This window comes from Fundulus heteroclitus, unplaced genomic scaffold, assembly GCF_011125445.2.
Source record: "Fundulus heteroclitus isolate FHET01 unplaced genomic scaffold, MU-UCD_Fhet_4.1 scaffold_95, whole genome shotgun sequence".
Lineage (NCBI taxonomy): Eukaryota > Metazoa > Chordata > Actinopteri > Cyprinodontiformes > Fundulidae > Fundulus > Fundulus heteroclitus.
Genome location: NW_023397417.1, coordinates 870,568 through 889,356, shown reverse-complemented (window position 1 = coordinate 889,356; position 18,789 = coordinate 870,568). Strand labels below are relative to the sequence as shown.

Below are 18,789 nucleotides of genomic sequence, written 5' to 3'. Positions count from 1 at the left end.
CACTTCACAGCAGACGCCGCACCAATCCGCCTGTCAATCTCCCGCTCTATCTTCCTCTCATTAGTGAACAAGACCCCAAGATACTTAAACTCCTGCACTAGGGGTAGCACATCCTCCCCTACCCGGAGAAGGCACGCTACCCTTTTCCGGCTCAAGACCATGGTCTCGGATTTGGAGGCACTGATTCTCATCACGGCCAATTCACACTCGGCTGCAAACCAATTTAGTGAGAGCTGTAGATCACGCCCTGATAAAGCCAACAGGACCACATCATTCGCAAATAGCCGAGATGCAATCCTAAGGCCACCAAAACGGATCCCCTCAACACCTTGGCTGTGCCTAGACATTCTGTCCATAAAAGTTATGAATAGAATAGGTGACAAAGGGCAACCTTGGCGGAGTCCAACTCTCACTGGAAACGAGTCCGACTTACTGCCGGCAATGTAGACCAGGCTCTGACACCGGTCATGCAGAGACATAACAGCCCTTACTAAAGGGCCCAGTACTCCATACTCCTGGAGTACCCAACACAGGCAGAATGCAGGTCCTGGAGGGATCCTGGAAGTTGCATGGGAAAACTCCCATGCACCCTCCAGGATCCCTCTGGGGGTGTACAGCTGATTCAGTGTTCCACAGCCATGACGAAAACCCCACTGCTCTTCCTGAATCGGAGATTCGACTATCCGGCTGACCCTCCTTTCCAGAACCCCGTAATAGACCTTACCAGGGAGGCTTAAGAGAGTAATTCCTCTGTAATTGGAACACACCCTCCGGTCCCCCTTATTAAATAGGGGGACCACCACCCCAGTCTGTGAATTCAGGGGAACTGCCCCCGATGTCCAGCAATTATGCAGAGTCGCGCTAACCAACACAGCCCCACATCATCTAGGTCCCATCCCGGGACCTTGCCACCAAGGAGCTTTTTAACCACCTCGGCAACCTCAGCACCAGGGATGGGAGAACCCGACCCAGAGTCCTCAGGCTCTGCTTCCTCAATGGAAGATATGTTGGTGGGATTAAGGAGATCTTCCAAGTATTCTGCCCACCACACACGACGTCCCAAGTCGAGGTCAGCAGCACACCACCCTCACTATAAACAGTGTTGGTACTACATTGCTTTCCTCTCCTGAGATGCCGGATAGTGGACCATAATATCATCAAAGCCATCCATGGCTTCTCTGAACTCTTCCCACGCCCGAGTTTTTGCCTCAGGGACCAGCCGAGCCGCCAGCCTCTTGGACTACGGGTACACATCAGCTGCTTCCGGAGTCCCACTGGCCAATAAAGCCCAATAGGACTCCTTCTTCAGCTTGACAGCTTCCCTCACAGCTGGTGTCCACCATTGTGTTCAAGGGTTGCTTCCGTGACATGCACCGACAACCTTGTGGCCACAGCTTCGACTAGCCGCCTCAACAATAGAGGCGCGGAACATGGTCCACTCAGACTCAATGTCCCCTGCCGCGTTTAAACATGTTCAAAGCTCTCCCGGAGGTGGGAGTTAAAGCTCCGTCTCACGGGGGACTCCGCCAGAAGTTCCCAGCAAACCCTCACAATACGTTTGGACCTGCCAGGTCTGACCGGCTTCCTCCCCCACCATTGGAGCCAGCTCACCACCAGGTAGTGGTCGGTGGAGAGCTCCGCCTCTCTCTTCACCCGAGTGTCCAAGACATGCAGCCGCAGGTCAGATGAAACAACAACAAAGTCGATCATTGAACCACAGCCTAGGCTGTACTGATGCCAAGAGCACAAATGGACACCCTTATGCTTGAACATGGTGTTCGTTATGGACAATCCATGACGAGTACAGAAGTCCAACAACACTCAAGTTCAGATCAGGTGGGCCGTTCCTCCCAACCACGCCCCTCCAGGTCTCATTGTCGTTGCCCGTGAGCGTTGAAGTCCCCCAGCAAAACAAGGGAGTCCCCAGGAGGGGCACTCTTCAGTACCCCCTCCAAGGACTCCAAAAAGGGTGGGTAATCTGAACTGCTGTTTGGCACATAAGCACAAACAACAGTCAGAACCCGTCCCCCCACACGTATGTGGAGGGAGGCCACCCTCTTGTTCACTGGGGTGAAGCAGTTTAGCTCATTGAGTTAGAAGAGCTGATCCAATCACCTCCACTTTAGAGGTTCATAAAAGTCAACTCTTACATTCATGGTTCTGGACTGTGGGTTGAATTGCATGCATGAGAACAGACAAATTTTACAAATTGAGGCCAGAGTCAACATTTGAACTGGGAATCCATGTTATTTATTTTGTGAAGGAGATAAACAGTTAAATTAATTTGCACTAGTTTGAATGTTATAGTAATACATTTTGATCATTATTCTTCTCAGGCAAAACCAAGGTGCCAAAAGTTAGTGTTTAATTTATTAAATTGGATGAACATTACAGTGTTTTAGTTACTGTTAATAAACATCAGATGTAATTGTTCCACAGTGGTATCTTTTTTCTATATTTTATGAGGTCATGTTGTGTTTTATAAAAAGTGATAGGTTTGTATTGATCACCATTACAAGTTCAAATACATAAGAATACAAAGAACACGGTGCATGTATTGTACATGATAACGTTCTTTACTGGAGTACAGACAGAAAATCATCTAATAAGTAAAGTGCTGTATTTTTTGTACAGTTCTGCAGTAAAACTCAGTCACTGTGTCTCTTCGTGCGCAATAATAAACAGCTGAATCTTCTGTTTTTAGGCTGTTCATCTGCAGATACAGCTGCTCTCTGCCATTGTCTCTGGAGATGGTAAACCGGCCTTGGACTGACTGAGAATAAAACTTTCTATCACTGTCATACTCAATAATTGCAATCCATTCCAGTCCTTTCCCAGGAGCCTGTCTGATCCAGGCCATCCAGTGGCTGCTGAATGAGAGTCCAGATGTTGTACAGGTCAGTTTGTGAGACTCTCCTGGCTTTTTAACCGCTGGTTCAGATTCTGTCAGAGTCTGACCATCAATACCTGTCAAAAAGACGTAAATTATTAAATAGATTAATGAAAATATGTGCCATTCATGACAAATTTCCGGGTAAAAAATTATGTTGGAGGTTTGATAAAAATCTAAAGAAAACTAAAACTTCTTCAGTGATTCTCTTTACCTGTCCAACAGAGTGCTACTGCAACCAGCATCCCTATTCTACAGTCCATCCTGCTAAACTACAGTGTGTGTTTTTACAGTTCTCTATGTTGTGCTCTTGAGTTAAAAAGCATTTAACATTTTGCATAAACTCCTCCCCCAAGGAGAAGCCAGCACTCCAGACTAACTTCACAGGTGGTCAGCCATTACATTTGACTGAGATCAAACTTAAACATGTTTAAATTTATTAAGGTGAGTCCATCTTCAGTTTCATAGACAAGCTGTTCATGAGGGCAAATGGATTGTTTCAGTGATATCAGAGAATAACATTACCGACCTTATTGATCGAGAATGTTCCAAATTGAGTTTTTCCTGGTGGTCTGTCAGGTTTTTTACATCTCAGCTAAAGTCAACGTTTGTGTCTTATTTTTTTATTTTAGTGTATGCTTGTTACAAAGGTTTTCACTGCCCTTGAAAGATCTTCTTAAGAGCTTAAATGGTGTTTTACACCCTTTTTTGAAGTAACTGGCTGTTTTTTTATTTTTTAACTGTGCAGGTTTTTTTTTTTAACTTATTCTAAGGGTAACATTTTTTTTAACTGACTGATAAATGAAAGGGAACATTTTTAACAATTTCATCAAATGATCAGCTCTTGCGTTAAGCATGCATAGAAAGCTACAGTTGATATCAAATGAGATTCACAATTAAGGGTTTAAATGGTTACAACTAAAATGAATCTGCACAATTAAGTTTTCTGAAGCTTACAATAAATTAACTGATTGCTTTTACAAGTTTAGCCGCTCTCTATAGCTGTAAAATAATCCTAAAAATAAATGTGCTTGAATAGAAAGATCTCTTGTTTTGTCATTTTTGTAACTCTAAACTAGGGCTTAACTGTTGTGTTTTATATGTTTTTTCCCCCTTATTTAGTTTTCATGTTTCACGTAGAGATTACCTCTTTAAACTACTGACACACTAAAGAGAAGCAAGCTCAGCCTTTGTCTGCCCTCTGTAGGTTAAAAACGAGCTTGCAAATAAATGAGGAAGTTTAAGCAGCTGGCTGCTAATCATAAATTGAGAGTTTCAGTCTCAAGGTGTACTTTAAAAAACACTGAACCTCAAGCTGCCGCTTCTCTGTCAAATACTTAAATAACCAATATGAAATCAGATTTGCTGTCGGGCAATATATCTTGATTTTATCAGACTTATTGAATCTTTTTGGCAACTATTGAAAAAGCATTAAAAACTTGATGCCTTTAAATAAATATTCAATTCTTTTTACACCATATTTTATTTTATCTAATTAAACCTTATATAGATGATGCCTTACTACACTGAATACTAATCGTAATCATAATTTTCTGGTGAAAATTTACTCACCTTTACTCACTGTGGTTGTCGAGCACAATAATAAACAGCAGGGCGATCACTTTGCAGATTAAAGATTTAGCAAATAACCACCTGTCTCCTATTGCCTCTGAAGATGAAAAACTAACCTTGAACTGACTGAGATTAGAGGGTGATATGGCCGAAGTAAGCAATCTATTCTAGTCTTTTTTTCAGCCTCCTGTCAGGTCCTAACAATATAAGGAGTGTTAATGAACCCTGAAGAATACGAATACACAAAGAGGTCTGTGGATTTCGCCAGGCCTTTTAAACCACTGATTCAGAGTCAGTGTTTGGCCATCTGTACAAACAGCATTTGAAATTTTAAGAATTGCGACAGTCAGACAGAGACAGACAGACAGACAGATAGATAGATAGATAGATAGATAGATAGATAGATAGATAGATAGATAGATAGATAGATAGATAGATAGATAGATAGATAGATAGATAGATAGATAGATAGATAGATAGATAGATAGATAGATAGCATATTGTTTTATCCTGTTACTGGTAGGGACAGACTCCTGTGGTTTTGCTAGAGTTGCTGATGAATGTAAAAAAAAAAAAAAACATTTTTTAAAGAGGTACAGGTATTTAAAAGAAAGGATAAACAATATGTGTTAATCATTCTAAAGCTGGAGCTTTCTGATAGCCCAAGTGATGGATGAGATTGATGGGTAGAAGTTCCCTGAACGCTCAGCAGATTTGAGCCATAATACTAGGACGTGTCAGACAGTTTAGCTTTATGTAGCCATAAACCGATGCCTTTCAGTATATTTATCATGAACAAAATTCCCTGCAACACACAGGAAATCCTTGAACCTTTCTAGGCCTTTTCATAAAAGGAATGTAAAAAATTAGAACATCTGAGTCATATGTTTGTTTCCCATCTTTGACTGTGGTTCAGAAAGTGCATAAAAGCTACACAAATCATATCTTCTGTAGTTCAGTAGTGCTAGTGTATCCTTGTTAATGTCCTGTGCAACCAGATTTTCTCACTGTCACAGTAAGGCTTCCGTCATATACATTTAAAAGAACTGGGAGATTTTGTGAAGCCTCTGGATCCATTTCAGTCACTGTGACTCTCAAGCACAATAATAAACTGCAGAATCTTCTGTTCTCAGGCTGTTCATCTGCAGATACAGCTGCTGTTTTCTGTTGTCTCTGGACACTATAAACCAGCCTTGATCTGACTGGGAGTAGTATGTGTCACTGCTAGTAGTGATGTAAGCAATCCACTCCAGTCCTTTTCCAGGAGCCTGTCTGAGCCAAGCTATATACTGGGCACTAAATGTGAATCCAGAGAATGTAGAGGTTAGTTTGTGAGATTCTCCGGGTCTTTTAACCATTGGTCCAGATTGGGTCAGCGCCTGCCCATCAGCACCTGTAAAGACAATTTAAATTTGATGTTCTTTTAGCAAGCACTTTTATAAAGTTAGATTGAAACTCATCTGCTCTGTCTCGCCTGCCATGCAGATGAAGAGAAGGACTTAGACTTAGACAACTTTATTTGTCATTTTGTATGCACAGAGTGCGTACAGAATGAAATTTCGTTGCATACAGCTTTGTAAATTGCAGTAAAAGTTAGATTACAGTTTTAGGTACGGCAGAGATTTAAAAGTGAACATAGATTTAAAATACACTATATAAAGGAGATGGTCACAGTATACAAACCATTGAATGTGCAGAATTGGGTTGTGCAAGGGCATTTGTGCAAGGATGCTAAGGAAAAATCCTGATCTGTTCTTCATTGTGCTATAATGTGCTGTTTGTTCTGTGGCAGCCAAGAGGTCAGAAAATTTAATCTGAAAGTTTCTGAAAAAAGTCTTAGACAAACTTTATTGTCATTTTGTACGTACAGAGTGCATACAAAACAGAATTTCATTGCATACAGCAGTTAAAACAGCAGTTCTTTTTTTTAAAGAGGCCGAGTCACATTCTACGACATAATGGGTTTTTACGGCAGTAGATCACACTGATTACATACAAAGGTTTTCTGTGTAAAATATAGAAATAAGAAGATGGAACACAATGATCTACAGCTCTCACTGGAGCGGTTCGCAGCCGAGTGCGAAGCGGCCGGGATGAAAATCAGTGCCTCCAAATCCGAGACCATGGTCTTGAAACGGAAAAGGGTAGAGTGCCTTCTCCGGGTTGGGGAGAATGTGCTGCCCCTAGTGGAGGAGTTCAAGTATCTTGGGGTCTTGTTCACGAATGAGGGGAAGATGGAGCGGGAGATCGACAGGCGGATTGGTGCAGCGTCTGCTGTGAAGCGGGCGCTGTACCGATCCATTGTGGTAAAGAGAGAGCTGAGCCAAAAGGCGAAGCTCTCGATTTACCGGTCGATCTACGTTCCTACCCTCATCTTTGGTCACGAGCTTTGGGTCGTGACCGAAAGAACGAGATCCCGGATACAAGCGGCTGAAATGAGTTTTCTCCGTAGTGTGTCTGGGCTCTCCATTAGAGATAGGGTGAGGAGCTCAGTCATCCGGGGAGGACTCAGAGTAGAGCCGCTGCTCCTCCACGTCGAGAGGAGCCAGTTGAGGTGGCTCGGGCATCTGGTCAGGATGCCTCCTGGACGCCTCCCTGGTGAGGTGTTCTGGGCACGTCCCACCGGGAGGAGGCCCAGGGGAAAAATACACAAAAACTATATTTTATTTATTACCTAAATGTGTTTTTTTTATTTCTATTCATCTTACACTTTTTCCGTCATTAGAAAACTTTTAACTGTCATAAAATGTTATCTCATGTTGAAAAACCAATTTTTTTAGTATATCCTAGAAAACAAATATTTGTATCACAATTAATTAATGATGTATGGTTTCAACTCAACCTAGATTCTATGTTTCCTACTTTTAAACACTCAAATTTTAAGATCTCATTACTTGTGTGAGAGCGCCTCCTCTGGTACCTTTATGTTAATAGGATTAGATTTTTTTTCTTCTATTTGGACAAACTACAGTCGCTTATGCTGGTATTGGTTTCTTGCACAGCAGAGCCACCAGGCTGTATTTTATCCATATAGAGACACAGTTTTTCTGGAGGTGTCTACATTGGGGTCAAACCTGTACTTTAGTGAATCTTTGTAAGATGTGCATGAATCTATAATATAGTTCAATCTGATTTTTTTCTACAGGAGCTCAGACAGCCAGGTTACAAGCGGCTGGTCTTAGTTTTAGCTGCTGTACAGTCCCCAGGTACACGAACAGCAGACTGTACTGATTATGAAACTGAGGTTTTTTTCAAAGATAGATTCCTTTACTCGCAAGAGCAAGACATTCTCTGGCCCTATAGCTTTAGGCAAAGATGAACAGAACTGCTGCACCTATATTGCAGCTCTATATTGACGTGGGAATTCCATCTGTGAAACTTCTTCTTCCTGGGTGAAGGCAGGGTGAGGCAGACACCCTGTCTACTTTCAAGACTAAGCTTAAAAACATTCCTTTTTGACAAAGCTTCCAGTTATAATGGCTTAGGTCATCCTGAGCTATCTCTCTGGTTATGCTGCTATAGGTTTAAGCTGCTGTGTTTATTTAAGATTTTAACAGAATTAGAGAGCCTCATATCAGAACATTTATTCACGTCAATCAATTATGCGGTCACATCTGTGCCTCGGCAGGTTTAGCGTCCGCGTCAGTGAACACCAAAGTTCATACTGTCTTTACAATATTGGAATTTTTTTTTTGCACCTTTTTTCACTGGATCTTGGACCATTCTTCATTGTTTCGCTGGGAGATGCAACTAAGTCTGATAAAATCAAGATATATTGCCCGACAGCAAATGTCCGTTAGCCGCTTCTTTGTTTTAACTCCCACTGCTCATGCACAGTACATACTTCCGTTAATATTGTAAATAAACAGGAAAGGCTTTATTTACTAACAAATTGAGCAAAAACAAAGCATAAAACACCAAAATAACAGCTAATACACGAGCAGGATGTGATAATCTTTCATAAAAACATTGTATGCAACCAGACTGAGTTGCTGATGTATAAATAAATAAAAAAGTCAAAAAACATTGCTATGCACCTTTAAGGAATCTTTTAAAGCACTGTGAAGGAGTATTGGCACACTTTTCTTTGCAATTGTTTTCATTTGGCCACACTGGAAGATTTTTAAGCAGGAATGGCCATTTTAATGTCATGATATAGCATTCCATTGAATTTAAATCTGGAATTCTTTTGAGCCTTGTAAGAGTGGACCCAATGGTGACTATCATCCTGCTGTTGTTTTGACATTTTCGTCCAGGATTTTCAGGTAGAGGCAAGAATACATGGCTCCGACAATAAAATAAATGCTCTGCAATTTTTATTCCTGTTGTGCTGGGATGTACTTCCTCTGCAAATTACACTTTTCTCTCATCCGTCTACAGAATGTTTTGCCAGAATTTGTGCGGACCATCAAGATGGGGGAGTTATGAGACAGGCCTCGGGTCTCTCAAGACTCTCCTACTTATATTTGCCCAGTCTCTTTGTCATTGAATCATGAACACTGACCTTAACTGAGGCAAGTAAAGTCAGCAGTGCTTTAGATATTCTGGGTTATTTATGTCCACCTTGGTGAGTGCTAATGTACTCTTTGAGTATATTTTGCCGGGCAAATGCACTAAAAAAGGTCCTCTCCTCTGAGTTTGTCCGTTTGTGGATAATGGTTAATTCCCTGTAGCCACAAAGCCTTAAAATGACTTTCAACACTGATTGTTTGTGTTTTTCTTTGTCATCTGTTCTTAAATGTCTTTAGATTCGAGCATGATTTGTTGCTCTTTGCCATCATTAGCCTGTCTTCTTGTTGACAGACCCATTCCATTTAAGTCATTTCTTTAATATCTAATTTAATATTATAATTTAATCAATCTTGCTAGTAAAAAGACTGAAGTGTTGTTTGTGGAAATTTAATAAAAGAAAGTGCTTAGTCCCAGTTAGTCAATTAGCATTTTCATACAGGGCCAAGTTGGTTTGGAAGCCTTTTCCCAGAGCAAATAAAACTTTTATTTAAAATGTGTCTTTTTAAATGTATGGACAAATACACAATAAACTACCTTTTTATTGTTAAAACTGATATACCAGCCAAGAACTATACGTGTTATGTGATTTACAGGCACGACAGTTCACACCTGCAATTGCTCAACAGACATGAAAAGAAAGAACTCTGTTAGGGTTTTTTCTCTTCCTTTTTGAATGCAGCAGCTCAAGAAAACATTGTTTTTGTTTTGAACCTTTTTCCTGTGTTGATTGTTTAACATCTGCTTTGCGTGATTGCATTAACTAAGTTACACAAACTTCAAAAGGGTTATTGCCGCTGCCTAATGTTTTATCAGAATGCCTCATTGTACAATGACTCATTACAAGCAAAGATTTAATCATGCAAATATGTATATAAAGATTGTGTGAACGGAAAAAACAACCACGTCTGAGGTTAACCAAAGCGTACCCTGTTGACGTGAAACCGAGCAGCTGACGGTTTCAGTCAGATTTGCATCTCCCGCTTTAATTTCCTGTTTAAATGTGGTTTCAACAGATGCCGCTCTGGCGAGAATTACTGGTGAGAATTTCACTGTTACTTCAGTTTCACAGAAAAAATGAAAAAAAAAAAAAAAGTCACCCAAGAAGACCCTTATCGACTGAAACAGACCTTTAATTGAGCTCAATAAACAGAGCTCACAGTACCGAACCCTGAGGAGCTCCTTGTTCTGCAGGGTTACTAGAAAACAGACTAAATATATATATTTTTAACTTTTTAAATCTAACACAGCAAAGTGACCAAGCTAAAATACTGAAGGTTAGATAAGATCATTCAAGATAATTTACATATTATAACCTAATTATAACATAATAACCTAATAAACCTAATTGCTTATTTATTTATTTCCATTCACCATTCCAATTTAAAGTTTTGTTTATTTGGGGTTTGTTTGATGCAATGTAATCAATTTGTTTAATCACAATTATTTGCATGATTAAAAGCAAACTATCTCCCACTGAGTCTTGGTTTAAATTGACGTTTGTGGCTGTTTAGTATCTATCATAGTTTTGTGCTGACTTCTTCAGCAACATTTCTACTGTCTAGGTTTTATTATCATGTTGCTGTTGAAATTATTAATAATCATGGGAAGTACTGTCATATGTTTTTTTATATGGTAATATAGTTTTTAATTTCATTTATTATCATTTATTTTTTGTTTACCATAGATGGTTTAAATTACTATAACTTTTATGTTATTTAACTTTTCTCCTGTATCTCATAGTTTGATTATTAATATTAGTATTTGTTTTGTGCATTTAATTAGTTTATTCAGTTTTACTTCTTGTGCATCTAGTGGTTTTATAATTATCATAATTATGCATCTGATTACTATGTTTTTCATTTATGGCGTCTGAATTCAAATGTGAAATTGATTTATAACCCTGGGGTTTTATAATCTCACTACTATATTTTGATTGCATCCCAGGTCATACCTTTCTGCTTTTGCACATGCCAAAAAACAAACTTAAAGTGACACCATAGACATTACACTGCATGTGTTGATTATTTATTCTTTAATATTCAAACAAGACAGCAATTCTTCCATAAATTCAGCAAATACACAAAAAGCATACAAAAGTGAAAGTAAGAATTTTTGAGAATTAAAACGTAAAAACAGCACTTTTATAATGTCATAGATGGAAAAGTAATACAGAACGATTTGATGTTTCAGTTGTAGGTCTTGAAGCATAAAACACAGAACTGAGGAAGCCCATGAAGAAGAAAAAATTAAACATGAATGTAATTGTCATATATAAAATATTTTAGCAACAGATATTTACAGTAAAAATACACAGACAATTTGTATTGTTTAATTAAAGAAGATGTTTGAAAAAAGGTACAATGAACTCAAAAAGGGGTAGTTGTGCTTCATTATTTACTTATGTTGTTATTTGCCTATTAAATATTTTATTAGACTGTGAGTGACATGCATTTTCACTTATCTTTCACACAAGTGTAAATAAATGTGCATTTCACAATGTTTCTCTCTTTGAGTTGAATTTTAATATGGATCAAGATGTGTGCATTATAAAAGCAAAACAACCTAATTTAAATGTTTTAGACTTTATTTTGTATTTTCTTGTCAAATCATTTTTATCTAGTTTCTGGTCTTTAGAAACACATTCAGTTTTAGAGGAGAAGGCCTCTGTTGGTGCTCTGATCATTGTGATAGATAAAGTGTTTAATTTATTTCTTGCAGTTTTAGCATGCCTGCAACAAGCTCCAAAATCATATCATCAGAGCCAAAATCTTCTTGAAAACAAAGATTAAATTATACGAACATTCTAACTTTAAATCTCATTCTCTCCACTTTTGTTCTCCGTGTGGTTTGTTTTCAGAAGAGCAGCCCTCTTATGGTCAGGACGGTGCTGAAGGCCAGAGCTTTGGTGAACACCACTCGGACTCCGTTCATCACCAGCAGGTAGAAGTTCAGCTTGGCTTTTTCTGTACACCAGACAAACAGAGTTTAGACTCAATTGAACACTAACCGCTGACTGCAGGGATCAACGTGACAGGAAGTGTTCAGACTTACCTGGATGAATGTCCCTACATGCATCATCTGTTAGGAGACAGAATAAAACATCAAAGATAATGAAAACTCTCACAGATTCCCCGCCGATCTCTCTGTGGAGACATATCTGACAAAAACTCTCAGCTTATTCAGCTTTGCTGTTACGTTTAATGTCACAATTAAATTATTTAATCATAGATTTTTATTATCATATCAAGCTGTCTGAAACAAAGAGTTCAATCAAAACTTTGAAATAAATCTGTGAGTTTTATACCAGCTTCGTTGTTGTCAATGGTCCCGTCCGTCTCACAGGAGTGGCTGTTTTTGTTGCTTGATGTAACAGAGGTGTAGGTGATCTGAGACGGAACAGGATCAACGGTGCGGTTGTTGACCTGATCACGCTTTGTATGGGGGTCAGTGACCAGACAGACACCTGAGTCAAGTTCATCTGAGTTCTCGGTTTTGCCTTTCTGGGGCCTCACGACAGACAGGGCTGAAGTCACATCGGTACCATCTGTAAAGGAACAAAGAGAATCAGATCTACTTGGATCCCCTCAGGGGAGAGTTTTAATAACAGGAATTAAATAATAATAATAATAAATACTAAAAGTTTAGTTTTATAAAGCTTTAAGATTGAAATATTTAAATTTTTAAATATTTAAATATATTGAAATATATTTAAGATTTAAATATTGCAAAACTATGAAAATGTTATTCTTTTAATATGCGATACAATGCTGTTTACTAAAAATAAATAAATCACTCAAAGACTTAAACATATACACATTTAAACATCCAAAATGTATAAACATATAGCATATATTTAAACTTCAAAATCTATAATAAGTCAACCTATTCCCAGAAAATATATCTATGATTTAAATAGAAGAGATGACTAGTATTTATGACGGCAAACATTTCAAACTTGCATTTGAAAACGCCTCTAGCTTATGATGTTATGTCATCCTACCCTTGTTTTTTTTGTTTTTGTTTTTTTTTGTTTTGTTTTTTTTTTACAGAAAGCCTCTAAGTAGAAATGTAAGGAATTTTCTATTTGTTAATCAATGGCTACATATTTCTAGGTAATTTTAAATGGCCAGAATTTCATCTTGGTTTTGCACTGTAGCTTATAGAGTCATATTTAGTAAATTAGAATATTATTTGTCTAAGTAACTTAATTCACTAACAGAAACATATACGGATTACCACAGACTGTTGACGTTTTAAAGCCTTTATTTGTGTTAATTATGATTTTTCCACATCTGCAGCTATTAAAAAACACAGCATTTAAAATCAGAATATTGCATCAGACCAATAAAAAAGCAGCAATGTTCATGCAAAATGTGGCTTTAATGATAAGGATGTTTAATATTTCCACAATAGGTACTTTTAGTCTGACAAACAAGCCTTTTAGAAAATCGTATTTTAATTTATTGAACATCACTGTATATAAACGAGGTGATTGCAGAGAGAGGGAGAATGTGACCCATCGCTTTAAGGCTGTCAAAGCCAGAACTATTTTCTTATGCCGGTGTTACACTAGATTCTGTAACTCTGGGAGGTGCTGTTGCGTTTTCATAGCGTGGCTTGGCCTACAGTAGAACATGTTACACCAAATGTTACGCCAGCAATGTGAACATAAAAATGTTAATTAATGTCCGGTTCAATGTTTTTGTCACAAAAAAAAAAGTTCCAGTGCCATTATGATTATTATAGAAATATAGACGTCCCAGAATATCACAGCTGCTACCATATATTGGGACCGCACTGTAATGTAATGTAAAATAATAAGTATTTTAACCAAACGGTTTTCCGGAGGCTTTTTACTGCGTAAATTATATTAACCCGTGACGTAATGATTATTATTAGTAGTGGTTTGGAGGTTTATGACAAAAACTCTGGCACCGTAACTGACATTTTTAGATATTTTCTGAGATACATTTTAGGTTCATTTTTATGTTCGCATTGCTGGCGTCACTTTGTGCGCAACATCTTCTACTTTAGGCCGAGTCAAGCTATGAAAAAGCAGCACCGCCTCACAGAATAAAACCGACACAAATTTCGGCGGTCACAGAATATGGTGTAACACCCGAACGATTCCTAACATGTCACTTTCTGAGTGACATATAATATTTGATTTAATAAAAGTATTCCATCCTTTCTCTATAGAGAACGACGCGAAAATGTGAACAGAAGTTGGCGAAACTTGAGCTTTAGCTTTTTGTCAAAAAAATATATAATAATAATAATAATAATAATAATAATAATAATAATAATAATAATAATAATAATAATAATAATAATAATAATAATAATAATAATAATAATAATAAGTCCATTCACGCAGACAGACTTTTGGTTTAAGGTCACATTTAAATAACTTTCTGCAGGATCTCAACGAGCGAGAGCAACTTGTCAAAATGTAGTTTACTTCGATGTGAGAATATCTGCAGCTGCGGAGCAGATCTGTGGAGGGAAGCTGTAGAGGGCTCTTGGCTTTTTCTAGCCGGGAGACATTTGGATCTCTGCGCTGCTACTGCGCTGCGCTACAGCTGCATTAGGTTTGATCAGAAGAACGTTACAGTAAAAGAAAAAAAAGAAAGAAAAAAAAAAACAGAGACGAAGACATTTGACGGGAGAGAGAAGATTGTTTGTTTTATTTCGTTGCCACTCTCCTTCGACTGAAGCAAATGTGCTCTCCACTAAATGTTTGGTTACTCTAGTTTTCCAGTTCAATCCGGTGGGAATGCAGTTATATCAGTGGCAGCCAAAGATGCGCGCAGAAGAGGAAACGGATTTAGCTTTAATAAGACGCGCTTCTAAATACTGGAACCAATTAATCAGCTGTTTTATTAATCATGTGAGGACCTAGGGAAATAGAAACACTGTTTATGGCCGAACTAATTCACAAAGCAGGAACAACCGGACCAAAGGATCACCGAAGTCCGTTTTAATAAATGTCTAAACAGCTCCAAAACATTAGAGTGGGATTTTGCATTTGTCACTGCAGCACGATATATTTTCTATGATGCATTTTCGGTTTCTTAATTTGCTTGTGTACGAAATACGATACAAATGTTTCATGCTGCTCAAAACTCACCGATGTTTTGAGTAACACAGAGAATAAATAAATAAAAATCCACACATTTTTTTCATTACGTTTTTTCATTATCTGAAACCTAAATCTTTTTTGGGAAAAAAAAAAAAAAAACATTTATCCGTTGTTCTAAAAGATAAGCTGCAACTGAAGAGGCTATAAATAAATTGAAAAAAAATATATGTTTTTTGTTTTTTTTCATAATCTGAAACCTAAACCATTTTCGGGGAAAAAAAAACATTTATCCGTTGTTCTAAAAAATAAGAGGCAATTGAATAAGCTACAAATAAATAAATAAATATATATATATATATATATATATATATATATATATATATATATATATATATATATATATATATATAAACACCCGTATTGACTGAACAGCTCCCAGCAGCTTCTGAAAATAACGATTAAAAGGAAAACTTCACCGTGATCTTCCGGGATTTTACAAGTTTGATGCTTGTTTTGGAGTTATTTTGAAATAATGATCATATTTTTTTATCTTAAGTTGCTACTGAACAAAGGACATTTGTTACTGTGGTATGAAGGCCACACCGAATCCATGTCAAAACATGAAGGTTTATGCTGCAGTTCATTCACAAACGGTTCTGTCATTAAACTGATTTTTCAGCAAACTGTCATTCCCAGATAGATTTGTGGGTTTTGAGAACAATGTATATTTTAAATATTAGAAGAACTAATATTGTGCATTTAACAAAAGTGCAGAAGTATATCACCTATTCTAAGTAAGTACCAAACTATTTTTCCTGTTATCGGCAAGATATTAAAACAGGGTCAATCAAAAACGAAATAGAAATCCCCACCAATACCAGCAATGAAGAATAGTAAATTTTCAAATGATCCTACCTGGTTCAACAGTAACAGTAGTTCCTTTACCCCAGACATCAAGCGCATCACAGTGCTACATCTCACCTGACTCCTTTGACAAAAACACGAAGCACCTGAAACAAACAAAAAAAAACAACAACTAATAAATTTAGAAAAAAAATTAAATTGCTCCAATAAATTTACATGAAGCTGCAGTGCTGATAGAAAGTTTTGAAAATAAACTTTTAGTTGCTTTTGATTTATATAGTAAACAGAAGATGAGGTTAGATTTAACATCTGCATTGTAAGACATGAAAAGTCAGATTAGCTATTTTTAAATTGATAAATTAGCTTGTTAAAACTATCAAACAGAGCTCTTACTGCATAGTCTAAAGATAAATGCAGAATTTATCGTTTTTTTCTCTGCATTTAAGTGGATTACTCTCAGGGGTTTTGTGCTGGGGTTTTTGTATTGGTGTATATCTCTGTGCCCCCCAGTCCATCACAGTGACAATTCCTAATACAAAAACCTAAACCACCATCAGGTGAGAAAATGAAACAACATCAACAAAACTACAGCTGATGTTGGATTTACAATTATACGTTTTATTCTTTATCGGCTCATAGAAAAACATGATTTAAATGATACCTTTTAAAGAACAAGACTTTTTTTTCCTTTTTGTTTTTTAACTAATCCATACATCCTTTATATTTAGATAAGGAAATGACCACAAGGACAAAAACATGGTATGCTGGGGAAAATTCTCAGTCATCCAGGTCATGGTCATTCCAAAAAAGTAAAAAACAAAACAACTGGACTTTTTTCCGAAGTTTGAAGACATTTAGCTTCCTATCCCGGAGGCTTTCTCAATTCAAATAGTCACGACTAATGTGGAGTTGCAAGCTTGCAACTCCACATTACTCATTACTACTGCATTAGTATGAAGCTTGCAACGCCACTTTACACATTACTATTGCAGTAGTATGAAGCTTGCAACTACACTTTACACATTACTACTGCAGTAGCATGAAGCTTGCAACTCCACTTTGCACATTACTACTGCAGTAGCATGAAGCTTGCAACTCCACTTTACACATTACTATTGCAGTAGTATGAAGCTTGCAACTTCACTTTACACATTACTACTGCAGTAGTATGAAGCTTGCAACTCCACTTTACACATTACTACTGCAGTAGTATGAAGCTTGCAACTCCACATTACACATTACTACTGCAGTAGTATGAAGCTTGCAACTCCACTTTACACATTACTATTGCAGTAGTATGAAGCTTGCAACTACACTTTACACATTACTACTGCAGTAGTATGAAGCTTGCAACTCCACTTTACACATTACTACTGCAGTAGCATGAAGCTTGCAACTCCACATTACACATTACTACTGCAGTAGTATGAAGCTTGCAACTCCACTTTACACATTACTATTGCAGTAGTATGAAGCTTGCAACTACACTTTACACATTACTACTGCAGTACTATGAAGCTTGCAACTCCACTTTACACATTACTACTGCAGTAGTATGAAGCTTGCAACTCCACTTTACACATTACTATTGCAGTAGTATGAAGCTTGCAACTCCACATTACTCATTACTACTGCAGTAGTATGAAGCTTGCAACTCCACTTTACACATTACTACTGCAGTAGTATGAAGCTTGCAACTCCACATTACACATTACTACTGCAGTAGTATGAAGCTTGCAACTCAACATTACACATTACTACTGCAGTAGTATGAAGCTTGCAACTCCACATTACACATTACTACTGCAGTAGCATGAAGCTTGCAACTCCACTTTACTCCAGACTTTTTGAACTGAGAAAACCTCCAGGATAGGAAGCGAAATGTCTTCAAATTTTGGAAAAAAAATTCAGTTGTTTGTTTTTTACTTTTTTGGAAAAAACATGGTACTTCCAAATACCATTTTAAATGAATACATAAAATAAACAAGTGGTAATGATTTTTTTAATCACATGGCAATTCTCATTTTCCAGCTGTTTTTCCTTTTTTAATTATTTCTAATCTAACAATCTTTTTGATAAGCATTTATGTTATAGTGTGGATTACAAAAGCATGTGTGGCTCAGTACACTTGAAAAAAAAAAAAAAACATCACAGGTTTGCAACAGGTCCCTCCTGATAGAAAGTTTGAACACATTATTTGGATATTTTAAAGATGGAATTTCAGGGATGGAATAAAAATTCAGAAATCTGTAAGTTTAGAAATAAGTAATTTTTTGTCAGGATGATAGATAAAGGCAAGATGAGTAAGATGCAGGAGGTTAGAGCAATTCAAGGTGGCATAAGCATCAGAGCATTATATGCACGGTTGCAGGGCTAGGGGAAAAAAACTGGAGGATCTCTTTAATTTTTACGTGTAAAGATTGAGTGTGGCTGGAAAGGCATGGAGAAAAGCAGATGAATGATGTAGTGGGAATACTGTTTTGAAACATAATGTTAAGAAATTATTTATTATAGATTTTGCCAAGAAGCGGTAGATTAAGGATGACCAAAGTTAGATTTTGCCAAGAAGCAGTAGATTAAGGATGACCAAAGTTAGATGTTGTCACAGACGGTTATGTTTGTTAAATAGCTGACTCTGGAGGAGTTAACAGTTATGGACACAGGATAGGATAGTTTGACTGTTTTGTCTTGTGACTGTAATTTTTATCTTCCTTTTAGTTATTATATACCTGTACAGCACCTTGTTTTTTTAACACTTATAGCTAAATAATGTTGACAGATTTACCGAAAACCAGAGATGAATGGGGGTCTCGTGGCTTATTAGTATTGAATGTCTCTCTCTTGTCTCCAGGAGGAAATGTGGGGTGAG

At 37.4% G+C, this 18,789-nt stretch overlaps 1 protein-coding gene and 1 long non-coding RNA gene across 2 annotated transcripts in view; both read right to left on the bottom strand.

Annotated features, from left to right (window-relative positions):
• Positions 1-18,789, bottom strand: part of LOC118562518 — a gene marked incomplete in the record, with an annotated part of 354,708 nt that overhangs the window by 67,545 nt on the left and 268,374 nt on the right.
• LOC105920675 lies at positions 10,993-16,060 on the bottom strand. The gene is made up of 4 exons (XR_002427383.2): positions 15,972-16,060; positions 12,279-12,518; positions 12,026-12,052; positions 10,993-11,937 (listed from the first exon to the last, which is right to left on the bottom strand). It is a non-coding gene; the product is annotated as an uncharacterized LOC105920675 (long non-coding RNA).